The sequence below is a fragment of the Panthera tigris genome, chromosome A3 (genome assembly GCF_018350195.1).
Source record: "Panthera tigris isolate Pti1 chromosome A3, P.tigris_Pti1_mat1.1, whole genome shotgun sequence".
Lineage (NCBI taxonomy): Eukaryota > Metazoa > Chordata > Mammalia > Carnivora > Felidae > Panthera > Panthera tigris.
The window spans coordinates 64,694,767-64,719,213 of record NC_056662.1 but is presented as its reverse complement, the minus strand read 5'-3'; the positions used below and the strand labels follow the sequence as shown (position 1 = coordinate 64,719,213).

Genomic DNA, 24,447 nt, shown 5'->3' with positions numbered 1-24,447 from the left:
GTCTGTTCTGAAGTGGGGCTTGGCTGTGGGAAGAGGTGAGGATGTAATGCCACATAGAGGCACACATAGTATAGAATGGAATCACGGGATGCCTGGGTCACTCAGTTGGTTAAGCATCCGACTATTGGTTTCATCTCAGGTCATGATCTCATGGTTCGTGAGTTTGAGCCCTACTCCGGGCTGTGCACTCACAGTGTGGAGCCTGCTTGGGATTCTCTCTCTCTCTCTCTCTCTCTCTCTCACTCTCTCGCTCTCTGTCACTCTCTCTCTTTGTCCCTCTCTCTGCCCCTCTCCTGCTTGTGCTCTGTCTCAAAATAAATAAATAAACTTAAAAAAAAAAAAAGAATGGAATCAAAAGAAGATCTGTCCATCTAATGAGCACACAAGGTATAAAGCACTTGTTATATACTCATAAACAGCCATTTCAAGATCAAGAAAAGTTTGTTTTCTGTGGAGTTATGCCATAAACAGCATGTGATGATGTGAACCTGCCTAGAGAAAGAGTGGAAAATAGGTCATCTTCCTGGCAATATTTTTGAAAGACCCCCTTCATTTTCCAGATGTGCCACGTACCAACCATTCACAAACAAAGTCTTGGAAATCAGTAAGGCCTTTAACTGATAAGAATTCATTAAAGCATTTTATATTTGGGATATTACATGGTTCCATGAAAGACCATGGATGACCATCAGTTTTCTATTTTATTTCTGCTGCTTTGCAGTGGCACACCACATTTTTTCAGAGTCCTCAATTTGCTCTAAAAATTATGTCATTCCCTCATAGCACTTCCCCGGAGAGTTGGTAAAGACCAGGAGAAACATTATTTGTGTAGTTTCAAGACAGAGTGTAGAGGAGGGAGGTCCAGGCCTGTGGTTTATGTAAACAGGGTAGACTGAGAGGGGGCACTTGCACCCCTGGTTAGGTTATTACTCAGTCATCATGAGCAGTCAGTCCTGGTGAGAATGTGTCCACTCTGAGACTGCTCCAGCCCCGGTGATTAGCCATGATCATCCACGGCCCCAGACTGGGATAGACATTTAATTTTAAAAGGAATTGGCTTGTAGGCAAAACTTCATTTTAGTGACGTTGGTTGGGGCTCTCAAACTTTTGAGACTTCCTCACTAGGAGAATGAAACTATGTTTTGGACATTCCCAGAGACATTACGTTTGATACCATGTCAGCTAGCTTTTACTGGGCTCAAAGTGGATTTATCTTCACAACGGTTTGGTTACTTTTTAAAAGATTGAAATTTTAAAATTATTCTTGAGAATTGGCTTTAAAAAGTCTGTTACCCTGCCTTCCCCTCCTAAATGCCCATCACAAACACACACAGAGCGTAACAGTTATTTTAAAAGCATGGCTAATGGAGAAACCTTAATTCCAAGCATGCCCTCCATTTTTCTCTGCCTTCCTCAGCATTTTCTCCTGCTGAGTCCTTTTGCTTATGTGCCTCTTTCCTCATCTCCCTTCCAACCTCCTGTGAGCTGTTTTTTGAAGAGGTAGTTTGTTCCCTAGTCCCTTTTCTCGGGGCCCCTCCCTTCATATGGTGTGAAATACAACCAGGCTTTTAAAAAAGTGAGTCTACCCTCGTTTACGATTTGAAACCTACTCAGATATGTGTTGACAAATTTAAGCAACTTTGAATTTTTCAAAATACAAATTTACGGGCATGTTCCCAGAGTAGCATTAACCGAGCACAGACCCACTGATGGCAGCAGAATACAGAAGATATCCAGCCCAATCTGCTAGATGGTAAGAGCATGATTTTAAATAAAATGGAACCCTGTGGTTGTGAGAGAGATAGGAGCTATCTTCTTGTGGAGAAATCCTCTGTTTATCATTAAGTTTGCAAAGGAAAGTTGGATTCTAGATTAAAATACTTGTTAGTCATACCTGGGATGCATTAAGTATGCCCATTGACATATACTCCTCCTTGTATTGGGTAGTTATAATGCAGGGTGTGTTTAATCAAAATTTCCCAGAGAGGTAAAGCTTCTATATGGATAGGGAACCTGCCTACCACTGAAATTGCGTGAACATTTTCACTGGCCTCCCAACTCATTTCATTGTGGTTCAGTGGAAAGAACACAGGGGACCAGCAAAAGGAACTGTGATCTTACCTTGGTTTAGCTACATTTGCTGTGTGACTTTGGGAAAGTAATTTTACTTCTTCGTGGCTTGTTGGAAAATAAAATAAGGTTACCTATATGCTTTCTGAAAGGGTGTTAAAAGGAAATAATGTATATGTATTAAAAAAAAAAAAAAAACCTCACACACAAAAAGTACATGAAAGTGCCTGAAGGTGCAAATGTGAAAGTGATTTTATTTCATATGACAAGGACATCAAATAAAGATTCCATTTACGTTTGTGGATTTTTTTTTTAACCTGTGATGTTAAGGTTCTTTTTATTCCCATTATTGATTCATACGCTAAGCTTATCAAGTATTCCTAGAATCATTTAGTTTCAAGTTACAATGGACCTTAGAGTTCACACTGGCAGATCTAAGCATGCTCATTCCCTGCTGCTAAAAGGGAGGATGGAAGAAGCTACGGAGAAAGCTTCCAGAACAAAGGATCAGAGTGGCAGCATTGCTGGGTCATAATCCAAGAATGAGGAAACAGGCCCATTGCCGGAGCTGCCTCTTATAAATAGTAATGACAGGACGTGTTGCACAGGGAAAGATAGCCATTTGAAGTTGAATTGGAAAGTACACTTTAAACTTCTGTTAGTTATTACGTACAGAATTTTTTTTATAAGTCTGTAGTGCTTTACTTGTTATCCTTGTGTATCCGATTCTTCTGTTGTGGTTTGCATCTAATGTTTAAATCGACTCAGTATTTTGGACGTGGGAGGGGAAGGGGGTGGAATAGTTAAAAACAAACACAACAGCAACAACAGAAACAAACTCCTTAGTTTGTTGGGATGCACGATCTAGTTATGGGTTGTCAATAAGAAACAGCTGTTTGTTTGTTGACAGCCCGCCTTGCCTCTCCCATAATCAAGCTGTTTCTCATCATATAATTACCAGCTCTTTAGTATTTGAGGCTTGTTGTGGATTTATAGTTGGTTATATAACGTTTGCCAAAACGTCATAGTTTAGATAAAAAATTAGTGACTCCCTTGTAGTTGTTCTACTGAAATATGAATGTGGGCTGTAATAAAAGAAAGATGCCTGAAGAGACTTATGAAATTCATTTCGAACTCAAGGGAATGTAGAGGGTGTTGTGTGTGTGTGTGTGTGTGTGTGTGTGTGTGTGTGTGTGTGTGTGTGTGTTTTCTAAGGAGGGAGTGTCACCGTAAGTCTTGCCCGTCCATCTCGTAGACTCTATTGCCATTCCGAAAAGCGTTCAGTGTTCTTCTCACGAGTGTAGTTAAGCAGCACAGATGTGGGTGGCAGGATTGATTTCGTTCTGATCTAGAAGGACATGGTTTCGTTCTCCCATCCATTCTCTTCTTTTTTCTGTCTTTTCAAAATCCTGTTCTGATGTTGAAGCCAGAAATGAAAGGAAATAAAGTCAAGTTTCAGTTCTCTGAGAGTCCAAGGTGATGTTTCAGCCCCCTGGGTAGCTTTACTAGTTGAACCAAAGCTGGATGTGCCTCCTACCCTAAAGAGAACCTATCTAGGACAGTTTTATAAACAGACCCCTTTTTCAGTCTGGGTTATGCTGAGTGAGGTCCTTTTTGAAATAAGGATAACCTGTGTTTTAGGAAAAGAAGCCAGAAAGGTGACGTTTCCATTGCTCCATTTAGTTTTACTCTTCAAAATAGAGCAAAAACATTTCCTAATCGTGCTTAAGTCACAGCTTCTTTTGGAATGAAAGTTTCTGTCCATAGTCTTCTCATAGTACCGTTACTTCAAAAAAAAAAAAATCCCTTTTGAAGACTATAGTTCCACAAATTTTAATTTTCATAGATTCCAAAGTAATGTAACAACTTCTCCTTCCTTTAATAGGTCTAAAATTATAATGGAATTTAGAATATTTTTAGTAATTTTCTCTCTTCGGTCTCAAAGGCAATGTTACATAAATTAATTTTTTCCTGTATAAATATTTATCTTGAAAGATAAAATAATATGGGAATACTAAGTGCTCTTCTTGATAGAAGGTGTGACCAGGAAAAGGGAATACTTCAAAATTTGTAAAAAGTAAAATTTTGAGGGGAAATGTATATTTTGCGTGTGTATAGTTTTTGTTTCTATCTTTTTAAAGGTTCATGCTGTATCTTTCATCAGAAGCCCACATCTATTCTTTCCTAAAAGCAAAAGTCATAGAAATATTTTACTTTCCTTTAAAAGAATATGTCAAAATGCTTACTCTCTCATAGTCCATGCTCCCAAACGTCAGTGGGAATTTGTCTAACAATGATTTCCACCAGGTGGCCAGGGATAGTCAGTACTTAGGATTATTACCAGAATATGAAATGTTCTGATTTCGTGTGTGTTTTTAATACATCATGAGAATGACATTTCATATAGCTACTTGAAACTCATCGGAGTTACTATCAGGGCAAGATTTAATTCTTGATTTTAACACCTGGACTGTGCCATGAAGTTGGAATCCAAAATTAAAAGATTATGTCTAGCTTAATCGGGACAGGTAGGATTGATGGAGTAAAAAAATGAATATTTTCCTTTGTACAGCTGTGCATATATTCTTAGGATCCGTTAGTTAGCCGAAATCTGTTGTCTTAGCAGTATTCAGGTGCATAATTCAGTCAAATGAATCACAGATGATCCATTTTAGAAGCACTTTACTATTTGGGTGTTAGGAAGATAATTTAGTTGTAATTTTAAGAAAATCACTTAATGGTATATTGAGTTTTAGCTCCCCCGAATCTATGTGGACAAAAATTATTGTTATAAATAAAAGAAGTGCAAATCCTTTATTCCAACTGCCTGTTTTTTTTTGGGGGGGGGGGGATGAAGGAGATTTAGAGATGTTATAGGATGTAATTACAGTTTTCTATTTTGTTTCTCCATTAGACATTTCTGTTTGGAGAAGTTTTCTTAAAAACTATGCTAAAAATCCATTGTTACAGGGCCATTAAAAATGCTGTTTTATTATCCAGTGATTAATATCCATGACCTTTATTTTTGGATCAGGTTCATAAATATATACATTTTTCTATGTCAGTCATTGTCTAGAATTTCATTTTTGTTCTGCTTTCCATTACATACCATGAATTATATGAAATTAATTTAATCGCTCCTACAAACAGAAATTAAATGTGCCCTAATCCAGAGTTACGTTGTTTGCTTTTACAACTGTAAGTCATAAGTAATTAATTTTCCTTGGAAAATTAATTCACTTACCATTCCCAGTAGCATCATATGTTGACACAGGGTTATACATAGTTTAATATTTTTCTTCAGCATGCTGGCCTCAACTTTAGAAGACCTTAAATGAAAACAAATTAAAATTGACTCAACTGTATATAATTTGGAGTCATTTAAAATAAGTGTTGTTGTTATTGCTATCATCCAGGTGACTGGAGAATTACATTCAAACCTTACAAAATCTCCATTAGTATATTAACAAGTCTGAAACAATAGTAGTCATTAGTATTTTCTGTTCCTCAATTCTGGGTAAAACAGTTTATACAACAACCACCAGACAGCAGCAGCATGGTGTTTTACCATCACTTAATTGCTAGGGAAGCGAAGCAGGTAGCTTACTTGCTGGACGTTTTACCGCCTAGAGTATCAGCCATCATATCTGATTCTTACAGAGCTTATTTTCGGTGTCCGACATCAGTCAGTAGACGGATTTTCTTCAAAGTCATCTTAAAACATAGACTATGAAAGATATTTTGTTTTAACCCCCTACATATTTTTTATTTTAATGACTGCCTTTCTCTGATTCTTTCCTGTTTAATACTTTTTTTTCCTTTGCTTTCCATAAAGGCTAATGTGGAAAATGAAATAAGCAAAAGTCTTTCAGTTAAATAAGTTAGGTTTCCCCTAGCTGCTTCTTATATTCTGGGAACTCAGAAAATATGAGCAAACCAAATTTAGCTTTTCTTTTGCATTTGCCAGGAGGTTATTTTGTAAGGTGATTTTTTTTTTCTGGTTCATAGAACTCTATAAAACATATAGTGTTTATTACTTTATTTATATTTATTTAAGTCACTAAGGTGAAACTCTAGTGATGGTGGCAATGTTACAGTTTTAACAAGTGGGGGCTTATTTTATAAAGGTGCCTTTGTGGCCACAGCTTTCAAAAATGCAGGGGGTTAGCAGTGAAATGCTCTTTATGCCTTTTGGAAAGAAAATCTGCTGTTTAATTCCAGTGTAAAGGTACTACTATAATACAAAATCACCACTGTTATTTTTTATTATTTTATTCATTGTTACAGTTAGTTTTTTTGATCTGTACTCAAGGAGTGAGCTATGTACATTCCAAAGCTGCATGAAGAAGAAAAGTGTTTTACTTGCTACTTCTTTCATAAGGAGGATGACAGAGGAGTCCCCTTCCCTGTGCTTCAAAGGGTTTCTCTGAGTGGCCTTCAGAGTTATGATAATTAACTTTAAATGATAATTAAAATTAAACCATCGCACGTGTCAAGTCATATACATTTATGCTTATGCTCTGACTCAGACACAGAGTGTTAGGCAGTCAGGTTTAAGGGAAAGCAGTCTTTCAAAAATAATTTATGTAGGCATTTTAGGCAATCATTATTCTAAAAACTTTCTAAGCCGCTCATCATATACCTACAGTGCGATTACCTATAAATATGTATGATAATCCTGAGTGCATTCTCACACAGCTTCTAACAAAAATGCCTTTGCCTTCTTTCAGAAATGAATACAACAGGATTAGTTTATCCTTGTTTTGAGATAGAAAAGTAAACGTGTGCCGGTAGGCATTTGCTGGTATAAATCTGCATTGCATTTTATAATATACTCTCTCAAAATATTACATTTAAATGGGAAGAATTTGTCATGTCCTTTATTGACTTTTATTTTGTATCAAAATGAACACCTTTTAGAGAAACATTTATTTTTCTATTGAGCTAAGAAGTGTAGAGGGTTGTATGTGGGGCGCGTACACAAAAAGGTTGCAAGAGTGTGGAGAAAAGAAGGGCTGAGTTTCAGCGACGTGGTACTTTACTCAAAGCTGGCAAATGCACGTTATGTTAAAATTTATAAGAATTATGGATTCAAGAAACAGTGTTAAGAGAAGCAAAATCTTTCACTTTCCATGATTATTTTGTGGATTCAATTAGAATGGAACTAACAAGACTTTGTGGTAGAAATGAGTGCTCTTTTTAAAAAGTGTATCATATGGAGATAGTACAAAGCTTATAATCCGCTGAATGATAGTTGTGACAGATGTTAAAAACTATTTGTGCTATTTGTGACAAGTCGACAAACAAGTGTGTGTGTGTCAGGAGGATTCTGAGGAACTTTGAACACATGCTGGCTTGGGTTTGGTCAATAAGATTTTATTTTTAATCTGTAAGCAGAGCATAAATAATAGCTCCCTAAAGTATGGTGGAAGTGGGTTTTGCCGATGGCTGATACCTGTTGGAGAGTGACATTGATGTCTTATAACCTGTTAATTGTTCAGTAGAGTCCTTAGCAATGCCACTAGTAGAAAAGCAAACTTGTACTTAATGAGATGTGCAGCTATTATGTTCTGTTCCACACTGCTCTGTCAGAAGATTAAACTTAAATGAGTTTGTAGTTCTATTCACGAAAGTGATACTTAAATTAAAGGGATGTATAGAAAGGTAAAATGGCAATTTACCACCACCTGAGGTTTACAGAACTTTTCCAGATCCTTCAAACTGAACCATGCTCCCAATCACATCCCATTCAACCTTAATCTTACACATTGACGTGGGATAGGTTGGGTTACATTTTTGCTTTTACTAGAAACTCAAAGAAAATGGTAGTCAAGGCAGAGAGTACTACATGGGAATATCCTGTTTTTATGCTTCTTTTAATTTTATATACAATATTATATTACATCCTTTTGGCTATAGTAAACAGCTTACCTAGATATTGCCCTTTTCTTTTGCAAGCACCATTCATCGTTTTGGATTGTCTTCAGTCTGATATATAAGAACCCTGCTTCAAAAGACTCTGTGTATATATAAGAATGCGGAATAATTTAATGTCCCCTTTTGATGGGTTTAAATAACCTAGAGACTTATGTTAATTGCAGTGGATGGATTTCCTCATTTGTCCTACTAAACCTGCTAATCAGAAGATGAAAGTGGCAGGAGAACCTTTAAGTAATGTCCCGTCTCCAAGTTGTTGTGTCGTGTTTGCATATTAACCCAGAAGATTTTTGTCTGTAACACACACACACACACACACACACACACACACACACACACACACTAGAGGAATCATTTTTGGATTTGATTTTTATTAAATTTGCAGAAACTCCAAGAACTTCTTACCCATAAACATTGCTACTACGTTTATCATTTTTAGAAATAACACTAGTTAGAAGCTATTTAATTTGTTTTAGTTTTAATATTTACCAAATTTATAGGAATCCTCACAGTGTTGTTTTATTTTTTTTCCCTCCATATATGTAAACAGAATGAAGTTAAAAATAACTGGTGATTCTCCCCTGGAGTGATTAAAAGAAAAGTAATGTATTGTGTTTGCTAATAGCAAACTTGGACTTATTTTTAACTTATCTTGAAGTTACTATACACTCTATATGATATAACGTGGAAATAAGGAAGGAAGATAGAAAGACTATTCTAGCTAATAAGAGAGTTTCATTCTAGAGGGGCCACCAAAGAGTCTATTGTGATTGACAAGTATTCTAGTGGAGTCTTTCTTCTTTCTTTCTCTCTCTCTCTCTCTCTCTCTCTCTTTTTTTTTTTTTTTCTCCTATAGCAGTGTTGAAGTCAGTCAAAGTATATATACAAAGCTGAGTGAATACCAGTTTCCCCAGTACAGGGGCTATTTTTTCAGGAAGTCTAACTCAAACCAGATGTTTTGCCTAGACCCAGAGTTTGTTGCTGCCAAGCATCTCATCAGAGGTCAGAGTTCTGGGCTCCGGGCCCTGCTAGAATTCTTTCACAAATTGCTATTCGGTGAGGTTTTAATCCTAATGGAAAGAATAATGTGCTTGTAAAATCTACAGTTATTACAAACACAGTATACATATTGTGGACTTCAAATGACTACATATTTCATTCCCATAAACAGGGAACACAGATGAATGCCTTGTGTGATAGCTTTAGACATTCTAACTAAAATCTAGTATACAATTTATACCGCATTAACCATTTGCATTTGTAATACCCCCATAAAAGTAACTGTTATCTTTGGGTGACAACTGGTAACCAACTCATGCCCCCCTCTCCCACCAACTTTTTTAAGAAGCTCTGCCACTTCATACAGCTGTTCAAATGCAAGAATTAAAAGCATTTGGAACTAAATATTGGGTATTCTCTTAGGAACCTCTATGAATGCTATAGCACTAAATGAAAAGTTCTTAAAGTAGAGCAGAAGATGCTGTTGCGCCAAGGCTTCACTGTCCCGTATTTGGAAGCACATATTAAAACTGAATTCATTTACTCACATTAGAATGAAGACTATTTCTCTGTAATGGAGAATGTGATTGGTGTATATAGCTGACCTTGAATTGTGGCTCTTTTGAAAAGATTAAGGGAGATTAGTGAGACTTATTATATCTCTGCTTACTTAATTTTATATACGAATGGTATTAGGTGCTTATTTTGAGTCTTTGCTGTTGTTGATTATAAGCCCAAGAGAAATTCCCAGGTAGATATAGGTGTGTGAAACCAGAGAATCACAATTTGGGCTAGAGTTAAGTATGTTAATTAGACCATACCTACTAAAATTAAATCTGCATTTGGGAGAGATGTGTTTCAGTTTTTGTGTCAGCAAAACAGAGAGAGACTAAATTTCTGAAAATGAGGGAAGTTGAACTTAAAAAGACATAAGACAGCAGATTCTCGCATCCCTGAATTATGTCATACCAGTATGAAAACACTTCTTGGTTTAAATAGTTTGTAGCATTTATTTGGGAGTTGGAGTCTAATTTCTAAATACCACCTGTTTGTTTTCATATTTAAGTGTCAACAATATGGGGTATAATAAGTATATAAACAAAGCTCAAACAGGTTCTCCAAATCTTCCAAATACATAAAATTTGGTTAATCTTGGGAGCCCAGAAAATTCTAATAGAACCTTATGTATGGTATAGGTAGTACTTTTTAAACTACAGTTTTGACTTTCCCTACCATTTCTACAAAAGAAAATCAGTGTTAATATCCTCTCTCCTGCACAGACAACTGCATTGGTGTTCAGAGGAGTCATCATTTCTATGAACATTAAATTCTCCTATTAGCTGTCAATGAGTGGGAAAAAAAATAATTTGTGGAAGTGTGTGATGTAAAAAGAAAATGTTTGTAGGGCATTTGTGTTGCATCACTCTCTTTCCATTGTGCAACAGTTTTTAAAAGCTATTTTCTGGTCAATCTGTATGCTGCTTTATGCCTCTGAAAATCTAGTGTGCTGACAGGTCTTCTACAGAGTCTTACTTTCTGACGTGCATGTTCCTGAGTAAGTACTAGCTCCTTTCCACATACAGTACATCATATTTGCTACCCTTATGTAGTTTCACCTTATTATAGCATTGCTTAGAAGGGATTTTTTTCTTGGAAGAAAGGTGCGAGATCTCGTGGTATTTTTACTGTCTTTGACATTCTAAAAGTGAAATAATGTTTTTTAAAATTTGATTATAAACTATAATTGGTGACCTCCCCCACACTCATAAAGACAGGTGATACCATTATCAATTTCTGTAAAGAAGTTGAAAGTAAATGTCAAAACTTGAGGCTACATTTCATTCTGTATTGTATAATCATTCAAGTGCAATTAAAAGAATAGTCTGAGACTGTGATCAGTTAATGAGAAACAAACAATTTCATATTAATGAGTTCCCATTTGCCAATAATTCTGTCATTTGTAACTTGAATCAGTCATCACTCCTGCAAATAGCCCTTTCAAGACATTATTTGCAATTTTGCCCTCTGTTTTCTGTCCTTGATGTTGTGAAAATGGCCGTCTACTGTTACAGGAATGAAAAGAGATCCCGTTCAAACATCTTTTGTGTTTCCACTTTCAGTGAAAAATGTTTTTCAAACCTGCAGCTGGTTATTTCTGCAGGAGTTCCCACTTATGCTCAGATTTGATTGACATTTTGAAATGGCAGCTTTTCATGAAAAGCTGTTAACTTGTAGAATTCAGTTATGGTACTAAGACAGACTGACTTTGTTCTGTGGCTGGGACCTGTCCAAACTAAATAGAACCCTGCATCTGAATTTAATAGTGCTACTCAGCCAAGATAGGGCAGTTTTGCCTTTTTTTTTTTTCCTCCAAAACTCTGATGCTTCTTATGTGTTCTAAAACTAACGTGATGGATATTCATCCCAACATCTTTCTGTTCTATAATTGCTTTAATTGGCATATATATTCATTCTCTTACTTCCCCCCTTGAACATCTAATGAACAAGGGCAGTGCTTTATTTTAAGATACGGTGCTGAGAGGAACTTATTTCACAATTAATGTTATAAAGCACAAAAAAATTAGGAATATTATAATTGTTTTCTTCCAGCATAGAGGATATAAAATGTTTGGAAACATGTTCCTACCAGGACTTACAGATTCAATGGTTCTGTGAAAATATTTTGAAAGCCATTTTGCATACAATACTAATCAAATATAGTTTATTAATATTATTTATTCATTTACTCAATAAATAATTATACCCTCAATTTCAAAGCAAATGTGCTATAAACCATGGGAATCACAAAGAACGTGATCCCTGCCCTTAAGGAACTTTGAATTCAGTATCTTCATATTAAACTTAACTGATAATTAGTGCTTCCACATGTACCAATTTATAACATCTAGTGATAATGACGTTTAATTTTTCAAATGCCTCGCTGTTCTTGTACTTGATTTCCGTATAATAGTCTCATGAGATGAGTAAGAAAATTTAGTATCCTAGTCCTTTGTGTTTTTTTTGTTTTGTTTTGTTTTGTTTTGTTTTGTTTTGTTTTGTTTTGTTTTGTTTTGTTTTGTTGTTGGCGTTTAGGTGTGTGTATGGTCCCATGCTATCCTGTTAGGAAATGTAAAACTCTGGTTTCACTTCCAGATTTTGGGGCACTATTTGTTTTGTTATATGGGGCTCTTAAACCTGACCATGATACCTGGTTTCACCTGTCCTAGAGAACTGAGACCGTTAATTACTAAAGACCCTGATCACTTTTATGAAGTGATCAGCTTTACCCCTCCAAGTTTCATTGAAATAGGTGACTCAGGTATGATTATACAGTTTGTATTAACTGTAGCTGGCGAATTGCTACTGCTTTACTCTTAGGTAGATAGACTTTAGGTTCCATAGCACATCCCGGCGGGAGCTAGAGCTCTACAGTAGGCTCTGTGACAATGTTGATGTAAGTAAGATGCGGTGTTTTAATTTTTATTCCTATACTTCTGAAACAAAAAGAAATTCAGGGTTGATGTTGGTTGAAAATATTGCTAGGATGATAATTTTAATGTTTCCCTGGACTTTAATTTCTTTTGATGATGTGTAAGGAGTAGTTTCAGAATCTTAATTTAACATATGTGTTAGACATACCATAGATTCATAGTTGGCAAACAGATAGCCAAAAGGCATTCCTTAATCTTTCTGTGGGATTAGTTACTGATGTAACTATTTCAGTGTTCAGATGGACAATATCTATCAAGGGACTTTAAAATGTCCTTTTTCATTTTGACCAATTCTTGGGGGGGGGGTGCGATTATGTCCTAAAGAAGTAAGTTAACTTTTAAATTTTATGCATAAACATATTCTTACAGTATTACCTATAATTAAATACTGAGAAAGCAAAGGAAAATGTTCGATTTTTAAAAAGACTTTGGATTACTGAAGTGTGTCCATATAACTGAATAAGCTACAATTATTTAATGTTAAGTTTCCAAAGAATCTTAAATCAAACGTCCATATATTCAGTCAAAAACTTGGGTTTGTATTTGTATTACAAAAAGAAAAATATGCCTAGGAAAAGTTGAAGGAAAAAGGAAAATCCCTAAACATTAAGATCAGTTGCTCCCCAGTGATAAGATTGTATGTGTCATTTTCTTCTCCTTTGTGCACCTGCACACTTTCCTAATTTGCTGTAATTAAAACATGTAACTCTTATTCTGTGGGGGAAAAAAAGATTTATTAAAATGAGAAGCCTAGAAAAAAATCATAGCAACACATTGGAATCTTAGAATCCTGTTTTCTGGTATCTTTCTAAGGGGCAGCTTGAGAGCTTAAATAATGGTTTTAGTTCAGGCAGTGAAAACCAGTTACCTATGGGCCATATTCCACCAGCAGAGGATTTCATTTAGCTAGCACTGGAATTTTAAAATAATTTTTAAGTTTGATTGGAAAGGACACACCACCCGTGAACCACCAGCCCTTACCCATCTCCGTCATATTCCTGGCCTGATTTGTGTAACCTCCCAGGCCTCTGAGATGCATATATTGTATTTGTATAGGGTCTGTGCCTAATGCTGAATACTTCTCTCAATAGTAGAATGATCCATTCCAGTTTTGGGGTTTTGTTTTGCCTGCCCAACAGATGAGAATGGTGGTGGTGGTGGTGGTGGTGATGTTGATCATAGCAGTTAGCATTTGTTGAGCCCTTATTCTGTGCCAGGCTTATAATAAAACTTAGATTAACCATGTAATCTAATCTTCACCATATTGTTAGGCCAGGCAGTATCTCTTCTTCCATTTTATCGAGGAAACAACTGAAGCTCACAAGGTTAAAAATCTGTTAATAGTAGAGCCAAGATTTGAAGCTAAGTCTACTTTGATTCAAAGTCTGTGCTCTTAATAGTTAAGTTGTATGCATAATTAATATAATTGAGCATCGCTGGGCATCTGTAACCATGCTGCTTATGTTATTGAAGAGAGGACTTGGTTACAGTTGCCATTCTTGTTTATGCATGTCACAAATGAAAGGAGAAAAGGGTTTTGGTAGTATTCTTTATACTTCTGTTAAACAATAAACCATGTTACTTCATTTTTAGTTTGTAACTGTACACTGTATGTTAAGATATAGAGAGGAAATACTGGCATTTACAATGAAAACTTGGTATAAATGTCATTTTCTATACTAAAGAATTGAATACCTGTTTCTTAATATAAAATTATGTTGATTTCAAATATGCAATTCTTATATGTTCAGTCCCTGTTACGTAGCATATTCAGGAACATTACATACCCATGTCGTAAGTATCTAACTAAAAACAAGGCTCTCTGGTAAATACTTTGGTACATAGCTTTCATACCTCTGTATACCTAATGCCTATTATTTCACATATATGCTTTGTTTTACCATTTGGTTTTCTTTTGACGAAAGAGACCAATTTGGGGATTCTGTGTAGAGGGAGAAAATTGGTTTATATAGAACAAAATAATGCTTTCCAAAGTTTTTAATAATCTCATGAGGGTTAAGTCACGTGACTCTGATCTCTGAATCCCATTTAGGAACTGTGACATGCCATTTTCAAATTGTTTACAAGTGATGGGAAAAGGAAAAAAAGAAGTGACCTCTGCTTTAAACTCTCCTTCATTCAGCAAACACAAAGCATTTATTACACTAGTAGTACGTGGAAGGTTTGAAAAGAGGAAAAAGCAGTAAGTAAAACCCTACCATTGATAGATAACTGTTTGGAGGTGTGTAAGAGGTAAAGGCATTTGACTCTCACACTTGAATAATAGTTTCCCTGGGTGCAGAATTGTAGGTTGAAAATAATTTTCCCTCCAAGATTTTGTTGCTTCCATTCTATCACTTTATATCATGCAGTGGTATTGGTGGTGATCCGATTCTCATTCCTTTGAGGGGGACCTGTTTTTCACATCCCTGGAAGTTTTGTTGTTGTTGTTGTTGTTGTTTTTCCATTTTCCTTTATATGCCTAGGTGCTTGTCTCTTTTCATTCCTTGGGCTAGACACTTGTATCTTTTATAATCTGAAGATGTCATTTGGCTCTATTAAAATACCTTGTGCTATGCATTTGATTTATTGTCCTGTGTTTTCTCTAACTTTGCTAAGGTAGATAAGGACCATCTTAGGTGGAATCTGTCTCTCTTTTCTGAAATTTTCAGCCTTTGAATTTTGTCATTGTTGTGCTGGGCCAGCCCTCAACTTTACCTTCTAATCATTTTATTTTGAATATATCATTTTGGTAATCTTTTTTTTTAATATGAAATTTATTGTCAAATTGGTTTCCATACAACACCCAGTGCTCATCCCAACAGGTGCCCTCCTCAATCTTAACTTTAATTTCTAAAAAATGATCTCTTGATCTATAATTCCTTTCTTATGGTATTATTTCTTGTTTGTTTTTATTTTTAGCTACAACATTTTATTTTCCTAAGAATGCAAACCAGAGGGATTTCCCCCTCTATCTGTTTCTCCTACTTTTTTTGTTTGTTTTGTTCTTCTGTTTTCTTGATATTCCTTGAAATGGAGACTTTTTCAGTTTTTAAGAGAGCCATGGTGATCTCTTCCTATTTAAGAATATGGCCGTATGAGGCCAGGTGGAGCTTTGCTATATGCAAGTAGTTTGCTTTATTGTGATCTCTTGAGGAGAGGTGTCCGTTCTTTAACTGGGCAATGTCTACATGCCACATTTCAGAAGACTTTTTCCCTGGGGCCTTTTTAGTTTCCTTAGTGAAGAATCCTACATTTTTTTTCCTCTTTGGTGAGGGAAGGTAAAATAAATATTTGCTGTATAGGTGGAATAAATGTTTTGGATGCTGCTTGTGGTGAATTTGGAGGTATACTGGGTTGACTAATGTGCCCCCCAAATTCATAGCTACCCACATCCTCAGAACATGGTCTTACCTGGAAATAGGGTCTTTATAGATATAATTAAAATAAAGCCATACTGGATTAGGGCTCACCCTAATCCAATGACTGGTGTCTGTATGAGAAAACACACACACAGAGAAAAGAACACTATGAGAAGATGAGATAGGGATTGGAGTGAATATAAGTGGAAGCCAAGGAATACCAAGGACTGCCAACAGTACCAAAAGCTAGGAGAGTGCAGTGGAGCGGGTTCTCGCTCAGAGATGGTGGACTTCTAGGCTCCACAGCTGTGAGAGAGTACATTTCTGTTGTTTTAAGCTACCTAGTGTAAGGCAATTTGTCGCGACAGCCCTAGGAAACTAAAACAGGGGGTGCAGCAAGCAGTCTTAACGATCTGACCAGCACGCTCACCAGACCTTCTGAGCAGTGTCTGTTGCCTTCCGGCCTTCTGCATCTGGGCACTGTACAGAAGAATTGCAAACGGCCAGACCTCAGACTTGAGAACTCAGGCAAGAGTAAAGGATTTCCAATCCTTAGGTCTGTGAGATTTTAGCTTTAAAGGTGAGGGAAGGATTCGCCTCTCCCCTGGTGTGAGTAAGGGCTAGAAAGACTCAGTCGTGGCAGGGTGTGGCAGAGTTTTTTGTCTACACTCCTGTTCTTCTCTCTCAGCATGTGTAGTTGGGAGACCACCAGCCCATCCCTGGCATGGTAGAAAGGACTGTGGTCTCTGGACTTGCGGTTCCAACATTAGGAGCATTTATGAAGTAGCGACCTGATTCCCCACCTCAGATTTCTATCAGGATTGATTGTCTTACGCACCGGGCTCCTTTTTCCATGGTGTGCTGTCCTGAACCATCTCCTTTTTATGTGAAATCAGCCTGCCGAGAGTCCTGGCACGTTAATTTTTACCTCTCACAGAAGGCAACTGTTTTATAGTCTGACTCAGAATGAATGCCCCAGGTCTTATTCCAGTATGGTCTCTGGCGTACCCCAGGCCAGAGCTTCTCCAGAGGTTCCGCCTGGTTCATGAGCGCCTTCCTCATCTGTGTCCTCTGCGTGATGTACCAGCCTGCAGCCTCTTCCTTCTGACTTTCCTTCCTCAAGACACCTAGACTAAGGCCTTGAGGAACACATGTTCCTAGCCACTGGACTTTCTCTAGTACCAGGTACCATGGAGGTTTAGGCAGGGGGGAAAGTCCCAGCCTTTTTGTCTTTTTAAATTATCTTTCTATTTTTGTTACACTTTCTAGGGAAGATTTGTAGAACTCAAGCCTTTAAATTCAATTCCTGTTAAGATGGATAGTTTCCCAGGTGAGCTATCAATGGTTGAAAAGTATATCTGATTTTTAGAACTAGCCATTATTAAAACAAGTATGGCATGGTTTCAAGTCACTGACGACATGTGGTTTTCTATGCTGTCTATGCATTGCTTTCTGTAACGAGTTTCTCACTTTGTTCCATGCCTTGACTAGCACTACTTCCTTTTCTACCACTTCTTTGCTTCTGGGAAGGTATTGCTTCTGTAGATTTCACATTGTAGAGTGAAATTCACCTTATGGTGACCCCTAACCTATGTAGTAAATCCTCTGAAATTAATTTTGGTTCTTTCTGATCTGTGCCCCCATATGACTCCCCCCAAGGTTTCATTATTAGATTTTGACAGCCTTTTAAATTTGTAAGTGCCACAAATTTGTCACTAGAGATGAATGGGTAAAAAGAAAATTCCTTGCAGTGGAGGATATGGGTAAAATATTTCAAGCGACAGATCTGCATCAATAATGTTAATGTTTATAGGGTGATGAAAACCATATAAGTCTTAAGCCAGAATCTTGTTTCAGCTGAGTCCCAGAAATTTTGACCACAGAAGCCAAGGCACATTCCATTTATTCCAACAAATGTTTTTTTCAAGTCCTTTCCAACTGTCTGAAAGACAATTGTCACTCTTGAATGCCTGAAACATTAATTTTTTTCTGCCATATTAGTGAAAAGCAATGGAAACATTGTCTACTATTCCCAAGGTGACTTTTGTCTTGCCTTGAGTTCTAAAATGGAAAGCAAATTTGACAATGTTATTTTGCCCTCTATTTTTCATGTTCATTCTCTGGCGAGGTTTTTAAGAAATTTTGCATCATTCTTTTTAACTGACTTCTGGCCTTGTTTCATGCCAGAAGATTGCCTTTACTGAGCACTGAGCAGCCACAGTCACAGATTTTCCTTGTTATTGATACCAATGGCGTTCGCTCAGTGGTTTCTAATTTTGGTGAAAAAGAGTATTAATATTTGGGGGACGAAGAAGTACATTCAGAAGACATCTAGAAAAAACATAATTGAAACTATCATGAATATGATGCCAATGAGCATAAATGTGTATGTATATGTATTTTTTTAAAGAGAAGGATAAATAATATTAAACCATTATAGTATGGTCTTTTGTTTATCTGCGTAGTGATTGTCATATTTTCTTAAAAAACATTAACGAAAAATGATTTATTAAAAAGTCAGCTATTATAAAGTTTTCAAGGGAAATTAAAAGTAGTGCTTAGGAAGAAGAAGAAAGAAAAAGGAGAGAAAAATACCAAGATTAAAAATTAAAAATTACTACCACCACCCCCCTCCCCCTCTCCAAGCCTGCATAGAAGCTTTCCTTGACTATGGGTATTTTTTACCAAAGTCATCTGGAGGTGATACCCTAACAATATAGCAAGCATGTTCATTTTACAATGGAAATTTCATATTACAGAAAGCATTATTATATTACAAGTTGTTATGAAGACAGGTTTCTTGAAGTGGGCCCTTATATTACGTTGTCCTAAGTAAGTTATAATAAAATAGCTAATTAGTATTTATGAGATACTTAGTAAGGATGGAATGAGATTGTTTTCTCCCTTTTGCAGTGGATGAGAGAGTAAGGTAGCAAGATGTTACTTAACTTGTTTAGTGTTTCTCACTGTCTTTCATTTTCATTTATTTCCAAGGGTTAAGATATGTAGCATAGGCTATACAGTCGAATTTCCTGAGTTCAAATTTTGGCTTCATCATTTATTAGCCTAGTGAACCTGGGCAAGTTATCAAATTTGTCTTCATTGTCATCTTAATCATCATCATCACCATCATCATCATCCCTAGTGTAGAATTGTAGTGTGTTAGCACTGGAAAGTATTTAAGAAACTATCAAATCCAACCCCCTTATTTTCTAAAGAAACCTAGGCAAGAAAATCAAGTGACTTAATTTTTCAGTAACTAGAAGAGTAATCTTTTAACTTTTATGTCCTTTCTATTGCAAAAGTTTTCAGATTTGATTTTGTGGTCTAGTAAAATAACTTAAAAAAAAAAAATAAATAAATGTGGTCCTGGTAGCCAGTCTCCAAAATGGTTTAAAGTAATCCCTACCTTGTGGTATTAACACTCTGATATAGTCCCTTCCCACATTGTACTGGTCTTTGTGACCAGTAGACAATGACAGAAGTAATGGCATGTCCCTTCTGAGATTAAGTTACAAAAGTCATTGTGGTTCTGTCTTGGATGCTTTCATTCTCTTGGATCACTCACTGGAGGGAAGCCAACTTCCATGTCGTGAGCAGCCCTAGGAGAGACCTATATGGAGAGGACCTGAGGCCTGTGGCCAACAGCATTTGAGGAGCTCAGGCCATCAGCCAACCATGATGCGAGTGAGCCATCTTGGAAAAAGATTTTTCAACCCACTCAGATCTTCAGATGATTTCAGCCCCAGCTGACAATTTGACTGCAGCCTCATGAGAGCTAGAACCATCCAGCTAACCTGCTCCTGGATTCCTGACCCATAGAAACTGAGATAATAAATGTTTGTTGTTTTAAGCTGCTAGATTTTGGGGTATTTTGTTACACAGCAGTAGATAGCTAATATAGTAGGGTTATGGAGAGTGATATATTTCTGAGATTTTTTTCCCCCCACATAACAGGGAAAAATTAAAGGACTGTTTTAGTACCAAAATAGCAGGAGTGTCATAATTATATAGTACAGGACAGTTCTTTAAATTGAATAAATTCATCTCGTCGAAAAACTTTGACATTGTTCTTTTTCTCATTTTGCAATTGACCACTAAAAAGTTTGTCATGAACTGACATTTGGGAACCATTGTACTTCATCATACTGTATTGCAGTTAGTAATTTTTTTTTAAAACGTTTATTCATTTTGGAGAGAGAGAGAACACAGGCAGGGGAGAGGCAGAGATGGGGAGAGAGGATCCAAAGCACGCTCTGCACTGACAGCAGTGAGCCTGATGTGGGGGCTCATGAACCAGGAGATTGTGACCTGAGCTGAAGTCAGATGCTCAACTGACTGAGCCACCCAGGTTCCCTGCAGTTAGTAATTTTTGACTTTGCCTTCTTTTGTGTCCTCAGATGTTTGGTGAATAAAGGAAAATTTGTTGTCTTTTGAAATGCAGCTATAGAAAAACCAAACTGAGAAAACTTGGGTTGTATTCCTTGTTCATGGTAGAAGGTATAAGAGCACATGAAGACAGTCCTAACTTCAATCACTGTAGCCAATATCTGTGTACAGATGTTCTCATCTGTGAATTGAAAGGTTATACTATGACCTCCTGTAAGACTTTCCAGTCCTAAAAGTTTTGAGAAGTTATTGTAATAGAAGGCCTTCTATTGGAATATAGTCTAATATGGGAATTTACTTAACTTAGGAGAAACGGGAGCATAGGTCCTGAAGACCTTTGGCCATCATTCTTTTCTCTTGTACTATTTGCCTAAAAAAGGGAGGTAGCCATGAAATAATTTGCTTTTTACATTTAAAAAAATGTAATTGTTTAGAACTTATCAGGACTGATAGTTACCCAAAAGGAGAAAGAAGGAAAACCACCAATAGAAGGGACATAACTCCTTTTCTTCTGACTCTGACATGAACATACTTATGTCCTAACCTCCATACTTACTGTTCTGCTGCTGTGAAGGAACCAACCATAAATGAAAATGTCCCGGGGCACCTGGGTGGTTCAGTTAGTTAAGTGCCTGACTTTGACTTAGGTCATGATCTCATGGTTCCTGAGTTCGAGCCCTGCATCAGGCTGTCTGCTGTCAGTACAGAGCCAACTTTGGATCCTCTGCACCTATCTTTCTCTCTCTCTGCCCCTCTCCCACTGGTTCGTGTTTGTGCGCTCTCTCTCGTGCGCGCGCGCTCTCTCTCTCTCTCTCTCTCTCTCTCAAAATAAATAAAAACAAACAAAAACCCAGAAATGGAAATGTCTCAAAGCAGTCAAGTTTCCCTTGAGAAAAAGAAAAAGTATCTGTCATTCATAGCTGAGCTGGTTAGGTGGCAAATCATAATTATTTTCAGTGTGTCAAAATGCCGTAATTGATTTTTCTTATTGACAGAAGGATAGAAAAATTAGAGGGAAAAGGAACAGGAGAAAGTAAATTATAGTTTTATAAGAGAAAAGACTAGTACCCTGTCAAAACAAGGACTGTACTTTCTTCACAAATCTCCTTTTTTTTCTTTCTTTTCTTTTCTTTTCTTTTCTTTTCTTTTCTTTTTTTTTTTTGTCATTACATAGACACTGTCACCATTTACATCAGATTTGTAATAAGAACAATGTGGTACAGAATTTTAAAAGCATACCTATTTTGTCAGAATATTTTTAGTTATGGTAAGCCTTATGAATGAATAGAAAATATTACCTTGTAAACAAAAAATTTGTTCCTGGTTGTTACAAAACTTTCCCATAAAAAAAAAAAAAAATAGGTAAAGTCAGTGGGTTTTCTTTGCAACCCAAGCAAGAGAGCTGGAATTAGCATCGCTAGATCAAATGATACCACTTCACTTCTGAGAAACAGAGAATGGCATTGTGTTCAAAAGCTTGGGCTCCAGCAATAGACCCATTGCATTCAGCTACACCCTGGCAGTGTGACCTTGGGCAACTTGCTTAACTGCTCTGTGCCTCTTTACTCTTAGGCAAAATGGAGCTAATTATACAACAATAATAACAACCACAGGGGTGTGAAGATGAATTAAGTTAGCAGTATAAAATTCCAGACATTTATTAACACCCAATATAAATATTTTCTGGTGTTATTACTAAAAAAATGGATTTTCTTGTACAAGGAACTTGAAGAACTTTGACAGCTTAGTATATAGCTTCTCTGCAGCCCTTTGTATTTTGCCCCTTCATGGTGGTAACACCCGAACCAAATTATGAATTCTCACTTGACAATTCAGTCCTGTCATGATCATTTACTTATGGAATATCTATCATTAAAGGTTAAGTGTCTCATCCAATGAAAATTACTAGGTGTTCATAAAAAGGATTCTGGAGGGAACACTCAGTATAAACCAGTGTAGTTTTTAGATGAATTTCAGAATTATTTGCAAATAGCAACTGCAAAAGAATTGTATTCAGTTTTTCATTTTTATAGCTGCTTACAGTGCACACTTCCACCTCTGTCCCTTGTTGCTGCTCGAACCTTTCCCTACACTTTGCCTCCCTCCCCAGGTTTTAGATGTTTATTATGTTCATACCTGGAATGCTTCCCCTTACATCTCTCCCTTGAGCTCCAGATCCCATATATTTAGCTGCCAACCTGACTTTTCAGTTTGGAAGTCTAATAAATAGACTTGTCTAGAAAAGAACTCTTGGCCTTTGTCTGCTAACTCTCCCTACCTTCCCCAGATTTAAGATGGAAACCATTAAGTGAATCTCTGCCATCTTTCCCTATTTTCGATTAATGACATCACCATCCACCCAGTTAGTAGAGCCACAAAGCTATCCTCATTAAAAATTTATTTTTATTAAAATCCTTGATCCTTTCTTTTGCTTCATCATCTCCCAAAATTGACTGCTTCTCCTTTTTTCCACTCCAACCTCCTGACTCTAGACCACAGTCTAGGTACACTGAAAAAGCCTCTTACCAGGACTCCCTGTTTCCACTTCTGTCTGTTTTCAGTCCATTTTATACAGCATGCTTTTTTGCAAATGTGTGTTAGATCCTGTCTCTGTCCCCACTGTAAAAAGAATAAAATTCAGACTCCTTGCCATGGGACCTGTCAGACCCTTGTCTGCTTTATCTCTGACCACTTTTCCTTTTGCCCATTATGTCCCAGCCACACTGCCTCCTTTCAGTTTTGTGAACATTTAGCACAATTCCCTTCTTAGGGCTTTTGCGTTTGTTTTTTCAGCCTAGAATGTTCTTTCTCTGGCTCTTTGCATGGCTGGCTCCTTCTCATTCTTTAAGTGTCTGTTTTACTGTATTTCTTCAAAGAGTCAATCCCAAATCATTCACGTAGCCACCTCCATTCTCTGTGACTATCATGTTACCCTATTTCCTTTATAGCATTTATCACATTATAATTATAATTTTTATTTGTTTACTTAAGTTTTCATCCTGTTTGCTGCTGTAATCTTATTAATTAGAACAAGGCCAAATACAAAGCAGACACTCAAATAATTTATAACACTCATTGAATGAATAAGTGAATAGGTTTTTATAAGCATTAGAAAGTTTGTTTTTTATTTGCTTGCTTTTGAGTCCATTCAAGGCACTTCTAAGCTTCACTTTCAAGCTCATTCAGGTTGTTGGCAGAATTCATTTCCCAGTTGTATGATTGAGGGCTTCAGCTTTTTGCTGGCTGCTGGCTAGAGACCACTTTCAGGTTCTAGAGGCCACCCACAGTTCCTTGCCACATGGGCTTCTTCAATATGACTGCTTACTTCATCAAGAAATTAGGAAAATCACGTTTCCCCTGTTAGGTAACTTGATCAAAAGAGTGGCATCCTGTCACCTCTGTCATATTCCACTGCTTGGAAGCTCACACTCAAGGTGAGGGGATTATACAAGGAGTGATCACCAGGAGGTGAATCTCTCTGGAGGATCTCCTTGGGGTCTGTCTGCCACAGTAATTAATGATAAAGTTAAGTGTGACCTGGATCAATGTGACTTTTAAAAAGAGTGAAACTTACTACTTCTTCCAGTTGGAATGACGGAATTGGGTTGCCTCTTGAAATTTTCTGTTCAAAATAGTAGGTGTTATTTATAAACCATCTCTTATGAACCAAGAGACACCCCTGCTTCAAAGGGAAAGAAAGAAGTTTTGTTAGAATATTATAAAAGGGAAGGGACATAAAGAAGAAAGCTTTCATATAAAGTGGAAGTAAATTTCTAATTCACTTTAAAAGTCAAATTTATTTAAAATTGTCAGTTCTGAGATGTACTCCATCAGAGTATTCCTCTTAGTGGTTTGAGAAATGAATACCATGAATTATTTGTGCTCTTACCTGCTTGTGTAGCTGATCCTATAAGGACCAGTGTTTAGTTCTTATATCCTAGAATTCTTTCCTTAGTAACATCTGTATCCCTCTTCTAAATTCTGGAATTCTCCAATTTGTATTTTCTTTAACTCTATGACCTAACCCTTGTCCATGGCCCAGTTATTCTATGGATCAAATGGGCTTGATTCTGCCCAATTCTGCAGTGACAGAGATATCTTGGGAAAATACTACATTGAGTCTTAACGAAACAATTGTGTGTAAATATAACATATTTTCATATCAAAAGTATTTTGTCCCCAGGGTGCCTGGGTGGCTC

General features: G+C 36.8%; 1 protein-coding gene and 1 long non-coding RNA gene across 8 annotated transcripts in view; one reads left to right on the top strand and one right to left on the bottom strand.

Moving 5' to 3' along the window:
• SRBD1 (S1 RNA binding domain 1) overlaps window positions 1-24,447 on the top strand; it is a 199,460-nt gene that overhangs the window by 129,504 nt on the left and 45,509 nt on the right. The gene's annotated exons all lie outside the window — the stretch shown is intronic.
• Window positions 2,299-24,399, bottom strand: LOC102955602. 2 transcript variants are annotated; one of them, XR_006215682.1, is made up of 5 exons: window positions 24,138-24,399; window positions 23,823-23,930; window positions 22,775-22,867; window positions 5,315-5,399; window positions 2,299-3,484 (listed from the first exon to the last, which is right to left on the bottom strand). It is a non-coding gene; the product is annotated as an uncharacterized LOC102955602 (long non-coding RNA). The 2 variants fall into 2 exon arrangements; XR_006215683.1 differs by having other exon boundaries at window positions 23,823-23,927.